The sequence below is a fragment of the Frieseomelitta varia genome, unplaced genomic scaffold, assembly GCF_011392965.1.
Source record: "Frieseomelitta varia isolate USP_RPSP 00005682 unplaced genomic scaffold, Fvar_1.2 scaffold_317, whole genome shotgun sequence".
In the NCBI taxonomy this organism is placed as follows: domain Eukaryota; kingdom Metazoa; phylum Arthropoda; class Insecta; order Hymenoptera; family Apidae; genus Frieseomelitta; species Frieseomelitta varia.
The window spans coordinates 431,691-455,787 of NW_025110054.1; positions in this window are offsets into that span (position 1 = coordinate 431,691).

A 24,097-nucleotide genomic window follows, 5' to 3' on the forward strand; every position below is an offset into this window, starting at 1 on the left:
AATAATTCAAAAAATACGAGAAAATACAGGCTATGTTTATCAGAGCATACTGTCCTCAATGTGTTAATATAAATATAAAATAACTAATAGTTAAAATCCAAAACACATAATAAATAGATATTATAAAAAATATATAGTAATATTTAAGAATATTTTATCAATGTGAATTAAAAAAGTGCATACATACATTGTACAAAGTTTCCCTGTTGCTTTAAAAATGTGCGGGCACTGGGGCGGTTGGGCGCGCCGAGTGCAGTACGCAATGTGTCAAAACTGAGAAAATGTTGCAATTTGGGGCGAAAAGTTCTCGACGTGCGTGGCAAGAGGTTGAGCAAGAGACAACACCGCGTCTTGGAATATCTCTTCCTTCACTTGGAGAAACGAGGTGGATCCTCCTCCAAGCGTGGAAGTAAAATTCAAATCGTGCTGTGAGTAATGGAATCATCTAGTAATTGGGTTCCCGTACGCTTAACGTGCTGAGTATCTAGTTTCGAAAGCGGGAAGCTAATTTCCCCGGAAAGACTCCGCCCTCGGTTCATCAACTTTTCTCGTTAAACTCGAATGTTTGCCCGAATGTTTTCCGTGCACGATCCACGATCCCACCGAACGTTCTTATTGCGTAACTCCGTCTACCGTGCGAGCTAATTGGACAGAACGCGAGAGTTTGCACAGCATCTGCGTTTATCTTTCGCATAATAGCGAGGGCACCTACTAGAAAAATCAACATGGCGAGCTGTTAGCGAGTGGTTTGGAACGTGGTAGTTGGAGTCACGCTGTGCGGAGCTATTTGACCGGTCTGGTTTGAACAATCGATTCTAACTCTGACAGAAACTAACTATTGATACCGGTTTGTTCTATTTAAGGCTGGACGAGCGTCTTGTTAAATTCATTCATCCTGGTCGTTTTCTCGTCCCGGGGGAAGAAATTTTACCAACCGAGTTTCAATCCTCTAGGTTTCTTATTCGTCGTTAGTTCACGAAATTCGTAATTCAATTGATTCTGGATATTTGCTCTCTGGCAAGGTTTTCAGCGTGTAGTTTCATCTAAATTTATCAGGTTGCTTTTTGAGACAAAGAGAAATTCTATGTATTATTAATCTACAGTGTGACGAGATTTGTACATGTATTAATTTCATTTTATATTGTACCTTGTGCTGTTCCATCTAAATTTATCTGGTTGGTAGCTGTTTGAGACAAAGGTCTGTTCGTGCAGAAATTAAAAGAGAAATTCTATGTATTATTATTCTACAGTGTGACGAGATTTGTACATGTATTAATTTCATTTCATATTGTATCTTGTGCTGTTTCATTTAAATTTATTTGGTTGGTAGCTGTTTGAGACAAAGATCTGTTTGTGCAGAAATTGGAAGAGAAATTCTATGTATTATTAATTTACAGTGTGACAAGATTTGTATATGTATTAATGTCATTTTATATTGTACCTTGTGCTGTTCCATCTACATTTATCTGGTTGGTAGCTGTTTGCGACAAAGGTCTGTTCGTGCAGAAATTAGAAGAAAAATTCTATGTATTATTATTCTACAGTGTGACGAGATTTGTACATGTATTAATTTCATTTCATATTGTACCTTGTGCTGTTCCATCTAAATTTATCTGGTTGGTAGCTGTTTGAGACAAAGGTCTGTTCGTGCAGAAATTAGAAGAGAAATTCTATGTATTATTAATTTACAGTGTAACGAGATTTGTATATGTATTAATTTCATTTTATATTGTACCTTGTGCTGTATAATATCATTTTCATAAAAGTGTCCGTGCAATTGGAATATAGAAAGATATAGAAAGAAGTGATTAAAGAAATGTTTTATATTATTCAGAATGAGTTCTGCATTTTTATTAATGTCATTTGATATTATACTTTCTGCTGTGCCAATATCGTTTTCACAAAAGTGTTTCAAGAAACATTAAAAAATGTTTTGTAAATAATAACTTTTTGTAAATAAATTGCTAATTTATCTGATTAGAGATTATCTGATTAATAATTGCTGAGATTACTAGTTACTAATTTATCTTTAGAAAAAAATAAGATCATATTATATTAATAATAGAAATAGTCTTACAATTAGAAATAATTAATAATAGAAATAATGTTACAATTTCTTATAATTTATCAAAGAAGGAAACGTTTCGTGAGAAAAAATGTTAATTATAAAAGATTTAAATTAGGAGTATAAATTATTTAATAAATGTATATATATATATAATATATAATATTATATAAATATAATAACATTATATATATATCAATACTTAATTTATGTATAAGGAATTAGGAAAATTAAACAACTATCAAAGAGAGTAAGTTTGCTCTTCGATGAGACGAATGGGAAGATAACATTAAATTAAAAACGAACATTTTTACGATATTATTCCAATCGTTTGTTTTGTTCTTTCGTTTTTTTTTTTTTTCCCCTCTTGGTTCTGCGAACGTTCACGTTTTTATCGTTTTCATCCTGTAACGAGGAGCCCCTGTGATCGAATATTCGACGCGATTCACTGTGTTTGTGCAAGCTTGCACGAAGATAAAATACAAAACCGAGGGATGGGGGGAGGAGAGAAGCTGAAAGGGAGAATCTTGTTTTAGCTCGACATCGTTTTGAAATCGGGATCCGTAGATGAAATATCAAAGAAGATCAATTTAATTTTTATTCGTTTGAATTGCGCTGCGCGTATTGTGACTCTCTGTTTGTAGACGGTGGTGCTTCGTTCAAGTGTTATTTTCGAGTTTCGATATGGAAACAATAGCTTGGGGATTGGTATATTCGCTGCCGGATAGGAAATCAAATTTCACGGGAATTATTATTTTTTTTTATTTTATATATATTTGTTGTTTCATATCATTCAGAGACCAATGAAATGTATGTTGCAGAAAATTTCTTATGAAGAATATTTCGTTTGTTTAAATGTTACAGCGGGTTATATCTTTGATGATGATTCAGAGAGAAAAAGAAAGTGATGCGTTAATACCATTGTTAATGTTACTAGTAATTATACTATTTATAATACTACCACTACCATTAGTACTGTAATTTTCGAAAGATCTCTTCATAACGAGAAATGATGATGAATTCAGATCGTCAGGAATCGAATTCTCGCACATCGAGAAAGAAAATGATGTTATCGAAAGTGACGATGACGTGTCTCGTCCAATTAATAATCGCCAGTGCCGGAAATTGTACACACTATTGCCAGAGTTTTTTTTTTTTTTGTTCTTTTTGTAATTTCAACCAAAAGCATACTGTACGTACATCATTCTAACATTCGTTCACTCTCTGTCGACGACAAAGCTGTGACGTTTCTTCTTCTACTTTTTCCTTCACTCGCGTTCCTACGAAATACCGGAAGTCCGCGCGACGCGATCGTTCGAAGCGGGACCATTCAGCTCGGGTGCATTCAGCGTGCCCAGTGGCACAGTTCGCGAGAGGAATCGTCGTCGTGCCCCGCAGATAAGCGTGGTGAAACGTCCGTCAGCCAGACGACGTTGCGCAGCCAGAACGGCGAGCTCGTCAGGCCGTGTGATGAATTTATTGTCGGCTGAAAGAAAGGTATCCAGCGACAGGATAACCGACAACGGGGACGATTAGTTTGTTCGCCGGGAGGGGACTGGGGTATTCCTGTTCCGCTCGACGAAAATGAAAAATCAGCGGCGCTGGCGAAATCCTTTTCCGGACGTGGAAACCTGAATGGCTGCTATTCAATGAGGGCGAAGCCGCGAGATAGGGAATTTGCTCGCGAGATAGAGATACATAGGGTTCTCGTTTTATTCAATTACGAAGGCTTTAGTCGGAAAGTCGAAAGAGAGCGAGAGAGAGAGAGAGAGAGAGAGAGAGAGAGAGAGGGGCCAGTCTTCTGTTTCAAGTTCTGAGAGGTTGCGCGCTTTGTCTCGCTGTTGCATTGTTCGTCTTTGATTGTTAAGCCCTTTGGAAAGATAGAAAGATCTTTTTTCCTCTATTCCTTTTCTCCCATTAAGTGGAGAATTGTAATTGTTGTAATTGTCCCGTTGAACTCGTTGAATGGAAATTATATTCGTTGTAATAAAAATTTTGGTGAATAATTTATTTTTGTTTCCACTGATATGTTTCAATTGGCCGAGAGATGATTCTTCTGAGGAATGATGAAGAGGTAGTTAAGGTTTCTATTTGTTTCAAGAAAATGTCGAGTCTTTTCATTTCTCACAGGTCTGTAATTCCATGGCATTTAAAGAATTTTATAATATTTATAATAATTATATGATTATATTTTATATTTATAATATTTATATTTATAATTATATTTTATATTTATAATATTTTAATTTATAATTATAGTTTATATTTATAATAATTTCCGATAAATTACTCCTTATATTATAATAAATTATAATACATATATGTATCAACTTAGAAATGTAGAAATAACTACAGAAGCACAATTATTTTAAGTACGAGTGTTGTAACAATTGAAAGATAATTAATCGGAGGTTTCTATTTGTTTCAAGAAAATATCGAGTCTTTTAATTTTTCATAGGTCTGTAATTCTATGAAATATAAAAGAATTTACGATATTTATAACATCATGATAAATTACTGTTTATATATAAATATAAATAAATTATATTATAATATATAATATACTATATAATATAATAATATATTAAAGTATATTATTATAATTAAATTAATTATATAATTTATATTTAATATATTAAATTATATTATAATATATTATAAATATACATATATGTATCAATTTAGAAATGTAGTGTAACCACAGAAGTATAATTATTATAAATACGCGTACTACAACAATTACAAAATACGCATACACGATAATCCACGATTATCATTATTCCGAATATTAAAATCGAAAATGTTCCGAGGCTTTTGAGCCTTTGGATTGTAGGTATGTGTGTAATGAGGAATGTAATAACGCTGGGATCGAGAAAACGCGGCTGCTTTATCGCACTTGTACGGACGGCTTAATTGTATTATCCCGACGATGCGGAAAGTTGTTCGTCGCGAGTACTGTTCCGCTGTACTGTAATTGCTAATCTCTCGACGCCTCCTGCGATTCCATTTTCATCTGGAAATGAAAATGGCGGTTGATTACCACGGGGAATTGTTCGTTTTCATCGCTCGCTGATACGCGCAGGTATTTCCCGACGATATCTAAATACGAGATACACTATCGCGTAATCGTCTCGCCTCTCGTTACGAAATTCAACGATTAACGATCAACTCCCATTAAATTGATTGTTGGCTCCGTTACGACTTTATGCAGTTTTTCATCAAGTATTTCTTCAATTTCCATTTCGAGATTCGACGATTACTGGCTGCACGATTATTGCGACGCAACTATCGGATAAATAATATTCTACGACAATAAAATAAAATTTATTAAACTCAACGCACATTGAAATTTGAATATCGTACTGTTTTTATTAGTCTAGTGTTGTTTGATCTTCTTAATTTCTTTATTTCATCGATAATTTCGTTTGTGTCGCGTGATGATGAATGATTCTGGCGGTTTAAAGTTAGTTACATATATGTCGATAATAATAGAAAAATAATAGAAGATAAAAATATAATAGAAAAATTTCAAATTTAAAGCGCGTATCAAATTTAAAGTGTGAACTAATGTTTTTGATCTGGAAAGTGAAACAAAATCTCAGAGTATAAAATAATAATAAAAATAAAAATATAAAAGTTTCAAATTTAAAGTACGATACATATTTGAAAAGCTGATTCAAAGTATGTGCCAAAGTATTTGATCTGGAAAGTGAAACAAAATCTCAGAGTATAAAATAATAATAAAAATAAAAATATAAAAGTATCAAATTTAAAGTACGATACATATTTGAAAAGCTGATTCAAAGTATGTGCCAAAGTATTTGATTTGGAAAGTAAAACAAAATCTCACAGTATAAAATAATAATAAAAATAAAAATATAAAACTTTCAAATTTAAAGTACGATACATATTTAAAAAGCTGATTCAAAGTATGTGCCAAAGTATTTGATTTGGAAAGTAAAACAAAATCTCAGAGTATAAAATAATAATAAAAATAAAAATATAAAAGTTTCAAATTTAAAGTACGATATATATTTAAAAAGCTGATTCAAAGTATGTGCCAATCGTATTTGATCTGGAAAATAAAACAAAATCTCAGAGTATAAAATAATAATAAAACTAAAAATATAAAAGTTTCAAATTTAAAGTACGATACATATTTAAAAAGCTGATTCAAAGTATGTGCCAAAGTATTTGATTTGGAAAGTAAAACAAAATCTCAGAGTATAAAATAACAATAAAAATAAAAATATAAAAGTTTCAAATTTAAAGTACGATATATATTTAAAAAGCTGATTCAAAGTATGTGCCAATCGTATTTGATCTGGAAAATAAAACAAAATCTCAGAGTATAAAATAATAATAAAACTAAAAATATAAAAGTTTCAAATTTAAAGTACGATACATATTTAAAAAGCTGATTCAAAGTATGTGCCAAAGTATTTGATTTGGAAAGTAAAACAAAATCTCAGAGTATAAAATAACAATAAAAATAAAAATATAAAAGTTTCAAATTTAAAGTACGATATATATTTAAAAAGCTGATTCAAAGTATGTGCCAATTGTATTTGATCTGGAAAGTAAAACAAAATCTCAGAGTATAAAATAACAATAAAAATAAGAATATAATAGAAAAGTTTCAAATTTAAAGCGCGATGAATATCAGATTTGAAGTACGTGCCAAGGTATTTGATCTGAAAAGTAAAATAAAATCTCGGAGGATGGACGTGACGATTCAAAAGAGAAATTCGGGGAAGAAGAGGATGCGACGAATATACGGATAGACGCTCGAATTAACAAGAGGCCGAGTGAAAAGGGGTTTGGGGGGAGGGCGGTAGGAGTGGTAGACAAACGAATAACGCGAGATAGAGGGCACAAAGGCAAAGGAAGAGTGGACAGACGACGTGAAGATAAAATAGGTGGAGTAGACGGTGGAGGAGACTGGCCAGGCTATGGCGTTATTAACGTAAGGGAGGACGATGAAATCCAAGCTCGAAAATCACTCGAGATACCATCTCTCGTTGCGTCGATCTCTTTATCTCGTCGTTTCTCCTTCGTCTCTCGGTTTTCGTCCGCCGAAACGAGATCACGGCCGATAGGAGGTGAAACGGCATCAGCCTCGAATCGAGAGGATCACGAATTCCTTAGATTCGTATCTCCGGCATCAGCCTGATGATATGCGTCCCGATATAAATCGAAGCGACTGTTCTCTGGAGCTCGAAGGATTTAAACAAGCCGGCAGGACAACTTTCTTGGGGCAAAAGGAGAATTTAAAATAGAGAAATTCGTTACATCGAGTAGTATAAAAACTGAATGTGATTTTTTTATTTTTTACATTTTGTATATTTAGAAATTTATAAAATATAAATTATATATATATTTATAAAATATAAATTAAAATATATATATATATATATTTAAATTATTGAATTTATATAACAAGTATTTATAAAATACGTAAGTATCAGCTGTTTGCTAATGAAAGAGTATATAGTATTTTGTAGATATAGTCTTTGAATATCTTAATGAGTATTATGAGAACAAAACTGAATCATTTGCTAATAATGATTGTCTTTTTCAGATATTAGCAAATGTTCTATTATTATGATAGTAACATTAAGAAAGTGAAGATATCTTTTTCTCGAAAATCGTAAAAATTCAAACGCGTGTAAAAACGCCATGAAAATTGTTCTCGTTAAATTTACATGGTCTTGAAGATTAAAGTTTTTCTATAAGCACAAACTGTACAATTTTTTTGTTTCTTTTTGACCGTTTTGTTGAACTTGAAACATTAGGATTAGACGGCGAATTGTTAGGATTTCTTGAATTTCGTCCAATTTTAATGTTCAAATGTCAAGAAAACAAAATTACAAAGAAAAGGAGAGAATAGAAAAGTTTAGTCTCCAGAACGATCTAGTTGCGAGAAAGTTTTTTAATATTTTAAATATTTAAAATATTAAAATATTAAACGTTTAAAATATTAAACATTTAAAATTTAATATTTATATTTTAATATTTTTAAAGAAGAGAAGAGAAGTCATCATCGAGAGAAAAAAAAAAAAAAAAAACAAACAAACTCGCTATCGAAGTAGAAGTTTCACGCTTCGAGGAAACGAGATCAAGCAGGTGGTTCTTTACGGAGGGTCGCGTATCAGTCGAAGTCATCGAATAATATTTCATTGTCGTTGGTATGCTCGGCCGAAAGTCCAGTAGCTCGGCTCGGCTAGTCGAGTCTGATAGTCGATCGAATTAATTTCACGGATGGAAAACTGGCAACAATCGGCCTTTTCCTCTCCGGCGATCCTTTCACGGTGCTCGAAACGGGACGACAGAGAGGCGAGATTTTTCACGTGAATAGGGAAAAAGCAAAAAGCGTGGCAAAGTCGGCCGAGTGAATAGGAGAACACCGATTCCTATCTAACAAATTTATTCAGATTTCCATGTGGAACACGCGTCCGCGAACAATCCCGATTCCTGTACCTACTCTCGTTTCATCTCACGTTTCATCATCCAGCGCCGATCAAACGAAAAATCCAGTTTCTCCTTGCCTCGTGATTGGATCCCATTTCACGCGCTCTTTCCCGATCGCGTACAATCGATGAATCCTTCGTCCCTGCTCCTCTAACGATCGACTTTCGATCACCGATCAGGGGGAAGAAAAATTTTCTGTTGACTTGGTTCCACAATGGTGCGTGGAATTCGATTTTATCGTGCGATCGGGACTCAGGATTGGATGAATTTGATATACGATTTTTAGTTATTTCGTCGCTTTGGGGTTGTTACGATCTAAAGTAAGATATTTTGTGGAATATCTTTTTATTATTTTATAGCGAGGTTATGATAATTTTGAAAGATTCGTTTCCGAGGGAGAATAGATTCTTGAGGGATTAATTCTGAAAGATAGAGCGGAGAGAAATTATAAATTTCTTTTCGTTAAAATTATTAAAGATTTCAAATTTAAAGGAATATTTAATTCTATTATTATACAAATTATATATTATATATTTTATTGTTATTCAAATTTTTATTCAAATTGTAATTGTCAAAAATTATTGTTATTATTTAAATCAATCATTAAAAATTATTACAATTAAACTAAAGTCGTTTAAAATTGTTTTCAAAATTTTTAATTTTAATGTTAGAGCGAAGACTCTATCGAGAAAATTATTTTCATAAAAGTGGTTCAAGAGACATTAAAGAAATGTTTTGTGCACAAATTACTAATTCAGAATGAAATAATAGAAATAGTGTTACAATTAGAAATAATTAATAATAGAAATAATATTACAATTTGTTATAATTTATCATAGAGAGAAACGTTTCGTGAGAAAAAATGTTAATTATAAAAAAGATTTCATATATAAATTTCATGTTAAATTTTAAATTTGAAAAAATTATTAATTTTACTATTATTCAAATTAATCGTCAAAAATTATTGTCATTGTTTAAATTAATCATTAAAATTTTGTTGCAATTAAATCGCCAAACAAAATCGTTAAAATTGTGTTTTTCAAAATTTTAAATTTTAAAGTTTAGAAGACTCTATCCAAAAGATGGAGCGTGGTATGCAATCTACATTATTTCCCCAATACATTTTCCAAATATTTTTCAATATTATCTCTGGCATTCTCCTCCCGAGTTGTTGCAAAATAATTCTCGACTATTAACGTACAAATAATTGTCTTCTCCGAGCACGCTCTCGATATTTCCTCGATATTAACCTCGAACGTAAACATCGAACAATCTCGCCAGCTGAGTTTTAAATACGCGACGTGTCGACTCGGAGATATCGAAGTAACAAACGCAAACGGCTAAGGTGAGATCGAATGCTAATCCCGCTAATCCCATTAGGAAACAAAGTCCGAAAACCAGTTTACCCGTGAGGAGGGACAGCTCGAGTAGAAGTTGTAGACAGAGGTGGGAGGTTTATAATAAGTTCTCCGCGGCCTCGACTAGATCGACGAAACGAACCAGAAACAAACGTACAGTTCGTAACAAACGTGTTCGCCGTGACGTAAGAAATTCACGAAAGAGTGGAAACTCGTTTCGAACCAACAGCAGATGAACACGGACGAGAACGAGTTTCTACGATTTTTAACGAGCGTGTTTTCTCGAACTTGCGGACAGCCCTCTGAGTGGCTGTCGGCTAACGGCGAGCGATTTTCTGAGAACGTTTTGCCACGAGATTCCTCGAAGAAGGCTCTCCTCGAACCTTCCAAGGGAAAACCGGTAGTTGTTAATCCAGCAGTGTCTCCTAAGCAGTGTCACCCAGCGCGAAGCGTTATCGTCTCGAGCGTTAAGGGCTGGCTCGTTCCCGATTGCGAGTTCAACGATTAAATTACCAAACGGCGAGGCTTGCTCGCCTAATTTTACGAAGGGAATTATCCACGGTTAGAAACTGTTCCGCAGTCAGGCGAGAACTTCCGGTCTGATAATGTTTTAACGTCGAGTCGTTATCGAAGCCGAGATATCGATACTCGAGGTATTCGAGAGATCGGCCTTGCGACGAGATTGGAAAGGGGAGAAGCGGAGAAAGTAAAAAGATGAAGGAAAGTAGGAGAAAGGAGAACGTTGAATAACTAGCCAGCATTTAGAAGTCGATGGTCCAGAAGGGGGGGGGGGGAGGAATTAAAAAAAATAGAAAAAGATTAATGTTGTTAATAAGTAACGTGTTTTTCTTTATTTTTTTTTTACTCTTGCGTCTCTTGACTTGAAATTCCAGTAAAAGTTGGTATTTAATATTCAATGTTTAACATTTAATATGAACATGAACAAGAATATTTATGTTGTATATAAATATAAAGATAAAGAATATGGAAAAATTAATCGTAATACGAGTATAATGTAATATATAAGTGCGTAGCGTTCAATGTTTAACATTCAACATAAATATGAATATAAAATATAAATATGAATATAAATATGAATATAAATGTGAATATAAAAATACAAAATATAGAAAAATTAATTATAGTACAAATGTATATAATATATAAATGTATAGTATAAATAATATATAATATATGGTATATAATATATATATATATAATAAAAATAAAAATAATATATAATATGCAAATATATAAATATTGTAACATATTAATGTATAGCATCCAATGTTTAACATTTAATATAAAAATTTATACATAAATATAAGATATAAAGTATATAAAAACTGATTGTAATAAAAAAAATACGATATAATATATAAATGTATATAATATACAATACATGGTGTGAGTACATAATATATAGTGTTTAGAGTTCAGCATTCAATATAAAACACGGACACAAATATTTATAAATAATAAAAATATTTATAAATAAATCTAATATTTATAAATAATATTTATAAATAAATATAAAAATGCAAAATACGACGCAAAAAACTAGTAACTGCTAAAGATAGAAAAAAAAACTAACAACTATAATGTCCAAATTACAAATTACAAAATGAAACAATGCAAGGAAGGAAATGAACGTTGAATGAAAATTATGAACACTCTCACAGTGCGATCTGCAAATGCATACATAGTTGAGAGTTAAGTTATGTTCGACTTGATACACGTTCCTCACTTGGAAGGAGAGAATTATAAAATTAGAGCGATTCCATGGATGAAAAGGAAGGGACCGTAATTATCGACGGGATAGATCTGTTCGCGAGTGACTTTTTATTCCTTCGAAACTATTCCAGTTTTTCCGGTTTTCTCGTTAGGCCTTGCCTCTTCGATCCGTAGTCCGATTTACTGGACAATTATGTTAGACCGCGGGAACGCACGAGGAATATACAAGGTGCGAACGAATGTAAAAGGTGCATTACAATCGGTACATCGGCGATAAAGAGCAACGCGACACGATGTCTTTTTTTTTTTTTTGCTGCAAAGTCGCACGTAAGTAAAGTCGTGAAAGCAACACGTGATTCACTGAATGACGGTTCCCGATGATTTGCCGATAATCCAGTTTGGCGTGCTCGTAAGAAGCTGGCTAATAAACATTCTCTTTGAGCCGCCACTACAGCGCGAATTAACGACCGTAAACATTTGCCATTTTATGAACCAAACAAGCGACCGGCGGCAGCGAGATCGACGTATTTTCGACTGGCCATGCTGCTCTAATGTGTGTGCTGAGAGAGCATATTCTGAAATATACTTAGACGTTCCTGTTCTTACTAACTCGCGATACTTCCTCGAAGTCTATAACTGTGAAACACTTGAAATTAGAAATACGTGTGCATACATCTGAGACGTTAATGATTTTTCCACAGCGTTTCAGATGATGTCCAATTTTTCCAGATAGGCTTGTTAAGTTTAAACTAAAGATCAAGCGCAAATTTGTCGGAATTATAGGTATTTCAATTTCTTTAAATTTAAAGTAAAATTGCATATCAATAAAATATATGTCGAAACATGATTGGTAAAATTGAGGGTTGAATTTAGATTTCTTGTATTTTTACAACAATAATACAATCATAATTTTATTTTTATGGATTGAATTGTGATAGGATTGAATTTATATTTCCTGTGTGGCATCGTATACTTGTAATAATTATTATATTTTCTTTCGTTTATATCTCAATTATATTATAATTGCATGGAAACTGAAATAAATCGTGTAGATCCATTTGGAAATAAGAATATTAAAATTAAGGGTTGGTTTTGGATTTCCAGTATGGTATCATATATTTACATTTGAAAATATAATGATATAATAGCTATCATTATAATAATGTAACGTAGCATAATACAATAATTATTATATTTTATTTCATTTGTATTTTAATTATATTAATTATATTATAATTGCATAGAAACTGAAATGAATCACGTAGATCCATATAGAAATAAAAATATTAAAGTTGAGGGTTGGTTTTGGATTTCCAGTATGGTATCATATATTTACATTTGAAAATATAATGATATAATAGTTGTCATTATAATAATGTAACGTAGCATAATACAATAATTATTATTATTTATTTCATTTATATTTTAATTATATTAATTATATTATAATTATATAGTTTATTACGTTTATATCTTAATATAAATTATATCTTTATATCTTATAATTGCATAGAAACTGAAATGAATCATGTAAATCCATATAGAAATAAAAATATTAAAGTTGAGGGTTGATTTTGGATTTCCAGTATGGTATCATATATTTACATTTGGAAATATAATGATTTTCAAATGATTTGGAGTATAATAATTATAGTAATTAATAAATTTATAATATTATAATAATAATAAAATATAATATTTATAATAATATATAATTAATATATTATTATATTGTGCTATGTTATATTATTATAATATAATAGCTATCATTATAATAATATAACATAGCACAATATAATAATATATTAATTATATATTATTATAATTATTATATTTTATTATTATTATTATAATAGTATAAATTTATTAATTACTATAATTATTATATTTTATTTCATTCATATTTCAGTTTCGTCGAGGTTCAATATTTCGTTGAAACTTCACTCAGTTATTAAAATGAATTGAAAGTGGATATTTTATATATATATCAATTAAACATTATCTCGTGACTGCGTAAAAATTGAAATAAATCGCGAAACTCCATTCAAATGTACAATTATTAAAATCGACGGTTGAACAAGTGAAAATGTGTTAATGATAATTTCATTCTGGTATTCTAATTCTGTCAAAATTGAAAATCGAAAGATCTGAGAGCGTTCTTAAAATATTGGTGCGTTTGCGATCGAATTGTTCGATAATCCGCGTGTTCCTACGAGGATTCCCGTCTGTACGCGCGGTTCTATCTTTGTCTGTGGTCTATCTCGTCCGCATCAGGCCTCCAGGCTTTATCCACCAGCGGTATTAATTTAGCGAACAACTCTCAGCCGGTAGTTGCAACAGATACGCTTTGATTACGGTCCGTTGCAATAATCATTTCGGTGGATGCTGGTGGAGAGCGTTCGCTGTTTGAAACACGGCGTTACCGCTAAACAAGCCTCTCCAAGCAGTTTCCTGCTTCGATGTCCTCCGGAGATTTCGCGTTATCGCGGCTTCCACTCATTGTCAGCATCGGCCGGATGTTTCTACGATTACGTTCTTTGTTACTGCGATGCGTTTTTACAAAATATTTTGTATTTTATTATAATATGCAAATTATTTTATTATACTAAACAAAATATTTTACACTATACTGTGTATTTTACTTTATATTTTGTACAAAATATTTTGTACTTTATTATAGTATGCAAATTATTTTATTATACTATACAAAATATTTTATACTCTACTGTATATTTTAATTTATATTTTGTACTTTATTATAATATGCAAATTATTTTATTATACTATACAAAATATTTTACACTATACTGTATATTTTACTTTATATTTTGTACTTTATTATACTATGCAAATTATTTTATTGTACTATACAAAATATTTGGACTGTACTATATATTTTGTACAAAATATTTTCTACTTTATTATACTATGCAAATTATTCTACTAATATTTTGTATAGTATTATCATACTATACAAAATATTTGTACAATTTATAAATCATACAAATGTTATACAAATAATTTACAAATTATACAAATATTACACGAATTATATATCATTTGCGAATATGCAAATTTCAACGACCAGCAACGACATTGGATAATAATAATTCCAGCGAACAGCGAACGTGATCGAGTATTTACAGGCTCGACGGTGATTCATAGACTCTCAAGAGGTGGAAGGAGATCTCGCGAGAGGGAGAAAAGGATGGGCGAGGAAGAATGAAGGGATGAGAGAATGGAGACACACGAGAAGTTGCTCCGGGTAATAACCGAGCGGTGCAGCTGAATTGCCTCGGATGCGATACCCGACGTCCAACCGGAGACGGATCCGGTATCACGTCACGCTCGCGTATGTACATCGTGGTCGCGCCAGACCTCAGAGAGATCGCGTGTTCCCTCCCTGATGGATCGGAGTCTGGAAAAATTTGCTGTTCACCTTTGGTCGGTCCGAGTCGGCCGACTGTTTTTAAGGTGATGTCGTTTCCTTTCGGTCGTCGTTTCTCAAAGTCACTTCCTCCTTCTCCTCCTCGATGTCAGCTTTTTAATTTGAGGAACGTCGCACGCCGAGAGCACGAATTGTAACGTTGCCTGTGTCGGAGTAATTACTCTGGAAAATCTCCCTCGCGCGAGATCGGATGATTGGAAATTGAATTGTTCTTTCTTCTCTCTATTTTTTTTCCCCCTCCTCCCCCGAGGGAGAAAATGTAATTAACCGCGCGATACGAAGGAATATGGAATATGCAAGTGCAGGGGAATTATGAAAATTGGCGAAGCGGAGTTTAAATTAAATGGTCGAGGAACAAAGGTGGAGTTTGTTGGTGGAACGATTGTTTGAAAAATTGGATTTTTTTTCAATCGAAAAGTTGTTGGTTTTCTCGTGGCAGAGGATGCTTGACGGACGATATGGAAATACATAAATAATGGCTTATCGCATTTTGAAAGTCGTTGTACAGAAAATGAATGGGAAAATTCAAGAAATTAAAAATGTTCGATGTATCTTCTGGAATTGTATGTTCTCTGATCAGATTCTATGTATATACACATACGTGTTAGAATTAATTGTGATAGACGCGTTTTATCTTAACCACTTGCGCTGGCAACTGATTGCGGACCATAACGAGTGACCGAAACCGTACACAATAATTCGTCGCTTTCTTTTCGAACTCGCCGGTGTGATATCACTGGATAGAAATTATTAATAAGTAACAAATTTATTATTTGTTTTGCTTGGATTATACTTAAATATACTTAAAACTCGTCGTTCCAGCGCAAGAGGTGAAAAAACTGTGTCGAACTGTTTTACATTTTCCTTAAGACAATTTAAGAAAGTGAAACCCATTGAATTATATATTTTACCTATACTTATAAAATCCGCTAGTATCATATTTTGAATGTTATATTTTATTTCTTTCATATGTTATATTTTATATATCTTAAATTTTATATAGCTATATTTTATATATCTTAAATACTATTAATAATATAATAATAACTATATTTTTAACATAGTTAATAATAAATATAATAACTATATTTTATATATATCTTAAATACTATTAATCACAATACAATTACAATAATAACTATACTTTGAACATAGATAATAATAAATGTAACAACCATATTTTATCCACCCAAATATATCATTAGATTCTGACATTATATTTTTGCATCGTGCATGCACAAAGAGTTGAGCAATCGCATACCAACGAAATTTTCTCACACACTATAAACCATATATTTTACGTTTATATACATATTTATTTTCATTATATTATGTATCTTTATTTACATATATCTTAGAACTATGCGTTCCGATTTTATTTGATGAAACCAATTGGTAATAATACGCCAACAAAGATTCCTCGTGCGGTTCGTAAAAAAAGGAACGCGAAAACGCGGTGAAACGTATCGTTATTCCAAAAATGACGAACAACGAGAGCCCGGAGCTCTTTCACTCCAATTTTCACGCGGCTGTGTTGAATGAGCCATTAGCCTTTGGCACGTGTGCACTCGCGGACACAGACAGTGTGACGCTGCCGCGGTGCGTTTCTCTCAGGCCTGACGAAAATAGCCGAGAGGCCGAGAGGTCCGTTCGGCGAGCGTGTTGCAGGCAGGTGCAGCCGAGAGAGATCGTGCGTGAAGCCGATCACGCGATCGGAATGCAGATTCGCGGAAGAGACGGCGCGGCTCGGCCTGTCGCCCACTTACGGCCAATTAAAATTGCTCTTAATTACGCTTGTTCTCTCTCTTTTTCTCTCCTTCTCTCCCCTTTAATCTCGAAACTTATGGAGCGCGGCGTTGATGCACGTTGAAAGGTGTTTGATTAATCGTCGCCTTCGGTGGGATCTTGTGCGTTTTTCGGGATCGGTTCGAGAATACGAGTGGAAAGAGCCTAGGTTACCTGACTGGGATGATTTATGATTATGGAGACGAGAGTCTGATTGTTTTCATGGCGAATGAACACACTGTTGATTCTGTTATTTTAACGTTAACTATTATCTATTGACGTATTGTGGATTTTACGTTTGGAGGAAGAGATTTAATAATTTGGAATATTTTGTGAATTATTAGGTGATTGCGTTCGAGTAGACGTATACGTGCTTACTGTGGGCTAGTAGTTACTGTCCGTGTGGCGCTAGTAGTTACGGTCCGTGTGGCGCTAGTGTAGCTTCGTCGTTGTCAAAGTGTTAAGATTCAAATTAATCTGTCAAGTACCAAACATTAATTTGTCGTAATATATCAGATTATGTCGAAAATTTTTCAAATAATACGATGATAATATTTTTTATAATCTTAAAATAATATTATTTCATAAAATTAATTTGATAAGTAAGTTCTACAACTCTAATATTAAAAGACGATAACATAATGGTGTAATAAAACATAACATAATAATAAAATATAATGTAATAATTCACATCTGATAATATAAATTGGTAGAAAAGAATCATAAATAAATAAAACGTTTGCCTAACTTGAAGTATGTACGTAGTATGGGTTAGTAGTTACAGTTCTTGTGGCGCTAGTTGTAGCATCATCGTTGTTAGAGTGTTAAGATCCAAATTAATCCGTCAAGCATCAAACGTTAATTTGTCGTAATATATCAGATTATGTCGAAAATTTTTCAAATAATACGATGATAATATTTTTTTATCTTATAATATTTATTATTATATATTATAATTTACGATAATATTTTTTTATCTTGTAATAATATTTTTCTTGAATTTCATAAAATCAATTTGATAAATAAGCTTCACAACTCGAATATTAAAAAAACGATAACACAATGATGTAATACAACACAACATAATAATAAAATATGATGTAATAATTTACACCTGGTAATATAAATTGATAGAAAAGAATCGCAGATAAATAAATAAATAAATAAATCGTTTTGGTTCAAGTTCAAACAACTTAATTAATCTGAACCCTGAGTCTTTACCTACAATTGAATATTTATCATACAATTAAATTTTTATCGTACGCAGTTGAATTTTTATCTCAGTTTGTATGGATTGGATTTTTAAAACGAGGCATCTGCTTTTTTCCACCCTCAAGTGGTAAATTCATTAGAGGACGAGGAACGTCTCTGTTTTTCCAACGTTGTCGTTAAAAAGATTCATTAATACGTTGTGTGTGGGATTAGATTTCGCAAGGCTTGTCGCAACCGTCTTCAAACGGCGCGGTCTCTGATGTAATTAAACGCATCCACTGTACACCAATTAAATTTACTCGTAATTGCGTCCGGCTCCTTTGAGATTGCTCGCGCGGAGATGCGTACCTGGCAGGGGCACAAAATGTCACGCGTCGTTGAAATGTTAAAGAGAGGTATTTTAGCTCGTTCGTTACGTGGACGTTAATCGCGTTGGAGAATTATTACAAAAATAAGACGAAGCTCACCGGCGGAGCACTCTTTGTACATGAAAACGCCGTATTTGTCTCTCGAGGAATAAAAATCGATCGATGATCGTCGATATACAGCGAAGAGCGTTGCTACGTGTGTAAATTGTATGCAAACTGATATAACCTTACGTAACGTAAAAAAGAATCACACGACGAGCGTGAAGCTTCTATTATATTTTGACAATCGTGGCTTCGTTCTTCTCGAAGATGATTTTACATCATGTAGCCGGTGAGAAATACCTTTTTCCCGTAAAATCGTAAAAGTGCGTAGAAAAATTAAGAAATGATCTTGAAGATTGAAATTTGTTTCTTTACAATGATTCTTTGAAACTTACTGTATTTTTTTCTTTTTTTTTTTTTTTACTTGGAACATTAGAATTGGATGACGAAATTTCAAGGTTTCTTGAATTTAACATTCAATTGTATTAAATATTAATTAACATTTAATATTAAATGATATTAGTTGATAATTAATATTTGACATTCAACAATAAAATGGTGAAGAAAGAATCGTGCAAAGGGGGATCGTCAATCTTTGAAACGACGGTGTGAATCTAGTCGCGGAAAATATATTTTTTTTTGTCAATTACGATTCTCTTCACACTTTGAAACGAGACCAAGCGGATCCTTGCATGACCATTTTCTACAAAGTTAAACACGTTAGTTTAACCTCTTGCGCTGGAATGACGCGTTACGCACGTCGAGAACTTTTTGTCTCAAAATTGCCATATTTCCTCAGTTTTAAGTATATTTAAGTAAAACGAAATAGGCAAAACATATAATAAATTTATTACTTGTCAATAATTTCCATCCAGTGATATCGTACCGACGAGCTGAAAAAGAAAGCGACGAATTATTGTGTACGGTTTCGGTCACTCGTTATGGTCCGCAATCAGTTGTCCAGCGCAACTGGTTCAGAACAAGAATTTTTCTAAATTACTAGATAATAGAATAAATTTACGTCTCTGCTTATATCAACTTATCGAATACCTATTTCTGCTCTCTTGTTTTCTAGAAATTTGACTGTTTCCTACACATATAGTAAAAATTTCATAGTAAACTCTTCATAGAACTTGCCGGCATCCCAATGAAAGTTACTACCGGTCGTTAGAGCATTTCATTTTTCACCACGCAGTAAACGCTCTTCGTTGTACGTTGTTTGTAGCTTTCCTTTCTAAAAGTAATATCAATCGTCAATCGTCCTTGACTTATTTCACAAATTCGCAATAAACGATCGCCTCCTTACGTCACAAAGTTACGTGAAATCGAGATTTAATCACCGGGCGTGACAAGTGTTTCTTTGTAGCCGGCGTGAAAAGGCAGTCGAAGTTGCTCTCGATGAAGATTCCATCGACTCGCCTTTTGAAATGGAAAATATTCGGGGCACGCTGCTCGACAAAGAGCTACTCCCGATAACGATTGACGCGATCAATGCGGTGGTGAGATCGATGACGGTTCGAGGGCGTTGGATAAGTACAAAGGGACACTTCAGCTGTTCGATCGATCTCGAAACGCGTCCGGTTTTGAATCTTGACTCGGTGACGGTCTCGACAGATCGATCCGATGATTAACGATCCCTGTCAATCGATGTTCCCGAACCTCGATGATAGATTAAACAATAATAACCGCGCCCGAGTTGTATCTATTGTTATCAATAGAGTGACTTTTGCGTTCATTTAAAATAATGTAATATAAAATACTGGAAATGTAGAATAAAAAGGTTAGATCCGACGATTCTTGGCCATTTTCAATTGTGGCAATTTAGTATTATTATAAATAAAGCTTCAATTAATTAAAACGGGCAAATATTTAAAAATGTAAGTTGCAAATTGTGATATTTTTCAGTTTTTTGATTTTCTCGAAAAATGTTTATATATCTAGGTTACTTACAATTATATATACAATATGTATAAAATGTTATATACAGGTTTTATATATTATATAACTTAATTATAACCTAATTATATATATTATATTATATAAAACCTATATATAACATTATATATATATATATATATATATATATATATATATATATAATTAGGTTTTATATATTGTATACATGTGCAAAATGTATATATATCAGTTACTTACAATTTTCTCGAAATAAATTTATATATCTATATAGGTTGTATATAGCTTACAATTTTCTGTCCAATTATAAATTCCAGTTTTTAAATTACACTGATAAAAAAAATTCGTGCACAACTATCAATCGAACCGTTAATAAGTAACAATAGCAGATTGTACAATAAAACTGCAGTTAGTAGATCGTGTCGTATTTAAATTAAATTGTAATTAATTATAATTATAATTTAAATTTAATAATAAACTTAATAATAAACTACCAATCTAAAAAGTAGATTATATTATATTTTTTGAATTTAATATCACACACCGTGGTGTAATAATTTAACATTTCAATAACAGTAATAAAATTGTCGAGAGAGAGAGAGAGAGAGAGAGAGAGAGAGAGAGAGAGAGAGCGAATCAAGTAAGAGTGAGAGTTCGTTCCGGTTTTCCGAATATTCCCGCGGATTTAGTTTCAATTTTCGCAGCCCCGATGGGAAAACTCGTCGAGATTGTTTTACAACGTTTCTTATTCACGGCAAACGGGAAATTAAATTTCCAGAGTCGGCGCAATTTTGATCGGCGGCAGTTTCCATTAGTGGTCTGCGCCTGCCATGAACGAAAAGACCGAAGAGATCGTTTAATTGAGTTTTATTGTTAGATACGGTGGTGAAGGGCTATTTTCTTCCTTCGGGTAGATGAATGAGTGGGTCGCCGGAGGATGACGAGGTTTCTAACGGTCCCCGGTAAAAATAACAGTGACACGAGAGCTCCCCATGGCCGGCCGGTGTGTAATTATGAATTTCAATGAAACGTGAAGCAGGTAACGCGAGAAAAATGACATTTCACCAAGTGAGTCACGGTAGAGTTGGCTAGAAACGAACTCCGAAACTACGAATTGCTTTTTAATATTATTCTAATTACTATACTATTACATTATACTATGTAATGCTAGTAATGCTAATAATATTATACTATACGATATTAATTATATAATTATATTATACTATTACATTATATTATATTATATTATATATGTACATATTTATTATATTATACTAATAATGCTAATAATACTAATAATATTATACTATGAAATACTATATAATACTAGTTATATAATTATATTATACTATTGTATTATATTGTACACATACTTATTATTTTATACTGTATAATACTAATATTGCTAATAATACTTATATACTATATTATACAATACTATATAATACTAATTATATAATTACATTATACTATTATATTATATTATATACATACTTATATTATACTATATAATACTAGTTATATAATTATATTATACTATTGTATTATATTATATATATACTTGTTATATTATACTATATAATACTAGTTATATAATTATATTATACTATTGTATTATATTATATACATGCTTATTATATTATACTGTATAATACTAATAATATTATACTATGCAATACTATATAATACTAGTTATATAATTATATTATATTATTGTATTTTATTATATACACACTTATTATTTTATCCTATATAATACTAATACTGCTAATAATAATACTAGTAATATTATATTATATTATTATATTACTATTATTATTATTGTTATTTCATTACTTTATATATTTATATATATTACGTACATTTTCTTTATATAATTATATTATATTACTATTATTATATTGTTATTTTATTACTTTATATATTTATATATATATTGCGTGCATTTTCTACATTTGCGAATTTGCTGCAAAATTCCAAAATCCCAAAATTACACTGCACGCGCGATATTATATATATTTACGAAAATTTTCCATACCGTAGGAAACAAACCGGCGAAAGAATATCGGTCCAACGAAAGGCTGTTCCATAGTAATTAGTAATTTAGTAATCCCTTCCCGAGGATAATTCGAGTTTTCTCGATGCAATTCTCGCTGAAGTCAGGCGCGTTAGTTCGGCGTGAATTGAACAGGCAACGAGGCTAATCAACCGAGGCTAGCTGTCTTTATCTCGCCGAGAAAATAGCTACCGCCTACGAGTCACGTCGGGTGGAACGATCGTCCACAGCCGGAGGTACGCAATAATCCCTTTCGTGACGCGAGGATAAACGCTTCTTCTGGAAATTATAGGCACCGGCCGTAAGAACCAGAAGTGGCCAGTCTTGATCGTCGCTCGTCGAGATTTAATAAACGGTGGCATCCTGCGTTGCAGAATAGCAAAACCAGTTTTTTTCCCCCCTTACAATTGCCTCTTCTTAGCCCTGATTTTTCATCTCGCCGCTTCTCCCTCTCAGCTGCGTGGGATAGTATTAATTGACAGTAATCTTGTTACGAGTGGCGCTTCGAATTTGTCTCTGCTTGCAGTTGTTCGAACACGCTTGGAAGGATCTACTAATATTGCGCGTGGCGTACGAAATATCTTGACGTTGATAAATTTCCAAATGTCTGCGTCAGTAGACTGGGAGTTATGCGATCGACAACAATCTCTATTCAGATTCCAAATTCTAAATTTCATCGAAATCATCACGACCAAGCTTCATATGGTATTTCATTGTCATCAGAACTTGAAAATAATGATTGATGATAATAAATATTATTATAATTTACAATACAATAATTACAATCGAAAACCACATGCTCGACAACAATCTCTGCTCAAGTCCCAAATTCTCAATTTTTCCGATTTGTGCTCAAAAATCATCACAACCAAGTAATGTGTATAGTATTTCATTGCTATCACTAGAATTTGAAATCTTTGATAATAATAAATGTTAATTAATCTTGAAAAATATTGAAATCTTGATAATAATAAATATTAATTAATATTGAAAAATATTGAAATCTTAATAATAAATATTAATGAATATACATAAGCATTTATAATTGAGAACCACATACTCGACAATAATCTCTGCTTAAATCCCAAATTCTCAATTTTTCTGAATTGTTACTCAAACACCAATTGATATATTTCTAAAAATTGATGAAGATTTAAAATGAACCAATCAACCATAGTGTAATAAATTGTATCATAACCACTTCTGGTTCTTGCTTTTCCATTTTCTGCACTTTAATATTTCCAGAAAATGGATGGAAATTTTATGCTTTAGTCGTCAACGCTCCACTTCGTTTAGAGATTGCTTCGATTTTTCAATTTCACACGGAATTTCAAAAATAGCGTACCATTTTACGAACGTTATCACTTTGCATTACGTTATCAGCGCAGTTTCTCTACTTCTTTCCTTTCGTGCGGTTAATTGATTCGGCAAACCAACTGAATATATAATTCACATACTGAGTATCAGAAGCAAAAAAGTGTCCCGAGATAACGTGATTTTCGTGCGGCGGTGTGTGCACCGTGTGTGTCGTATTATTTATAGAGGTCCCGGAGTCTGATAGGCAATCAAGGCAGGGCGCGTGTGAGCAGCATTCCGCGGCTGAGTCATCAGCTGTACGTACGTACGTACCGTGTATACGTAAAC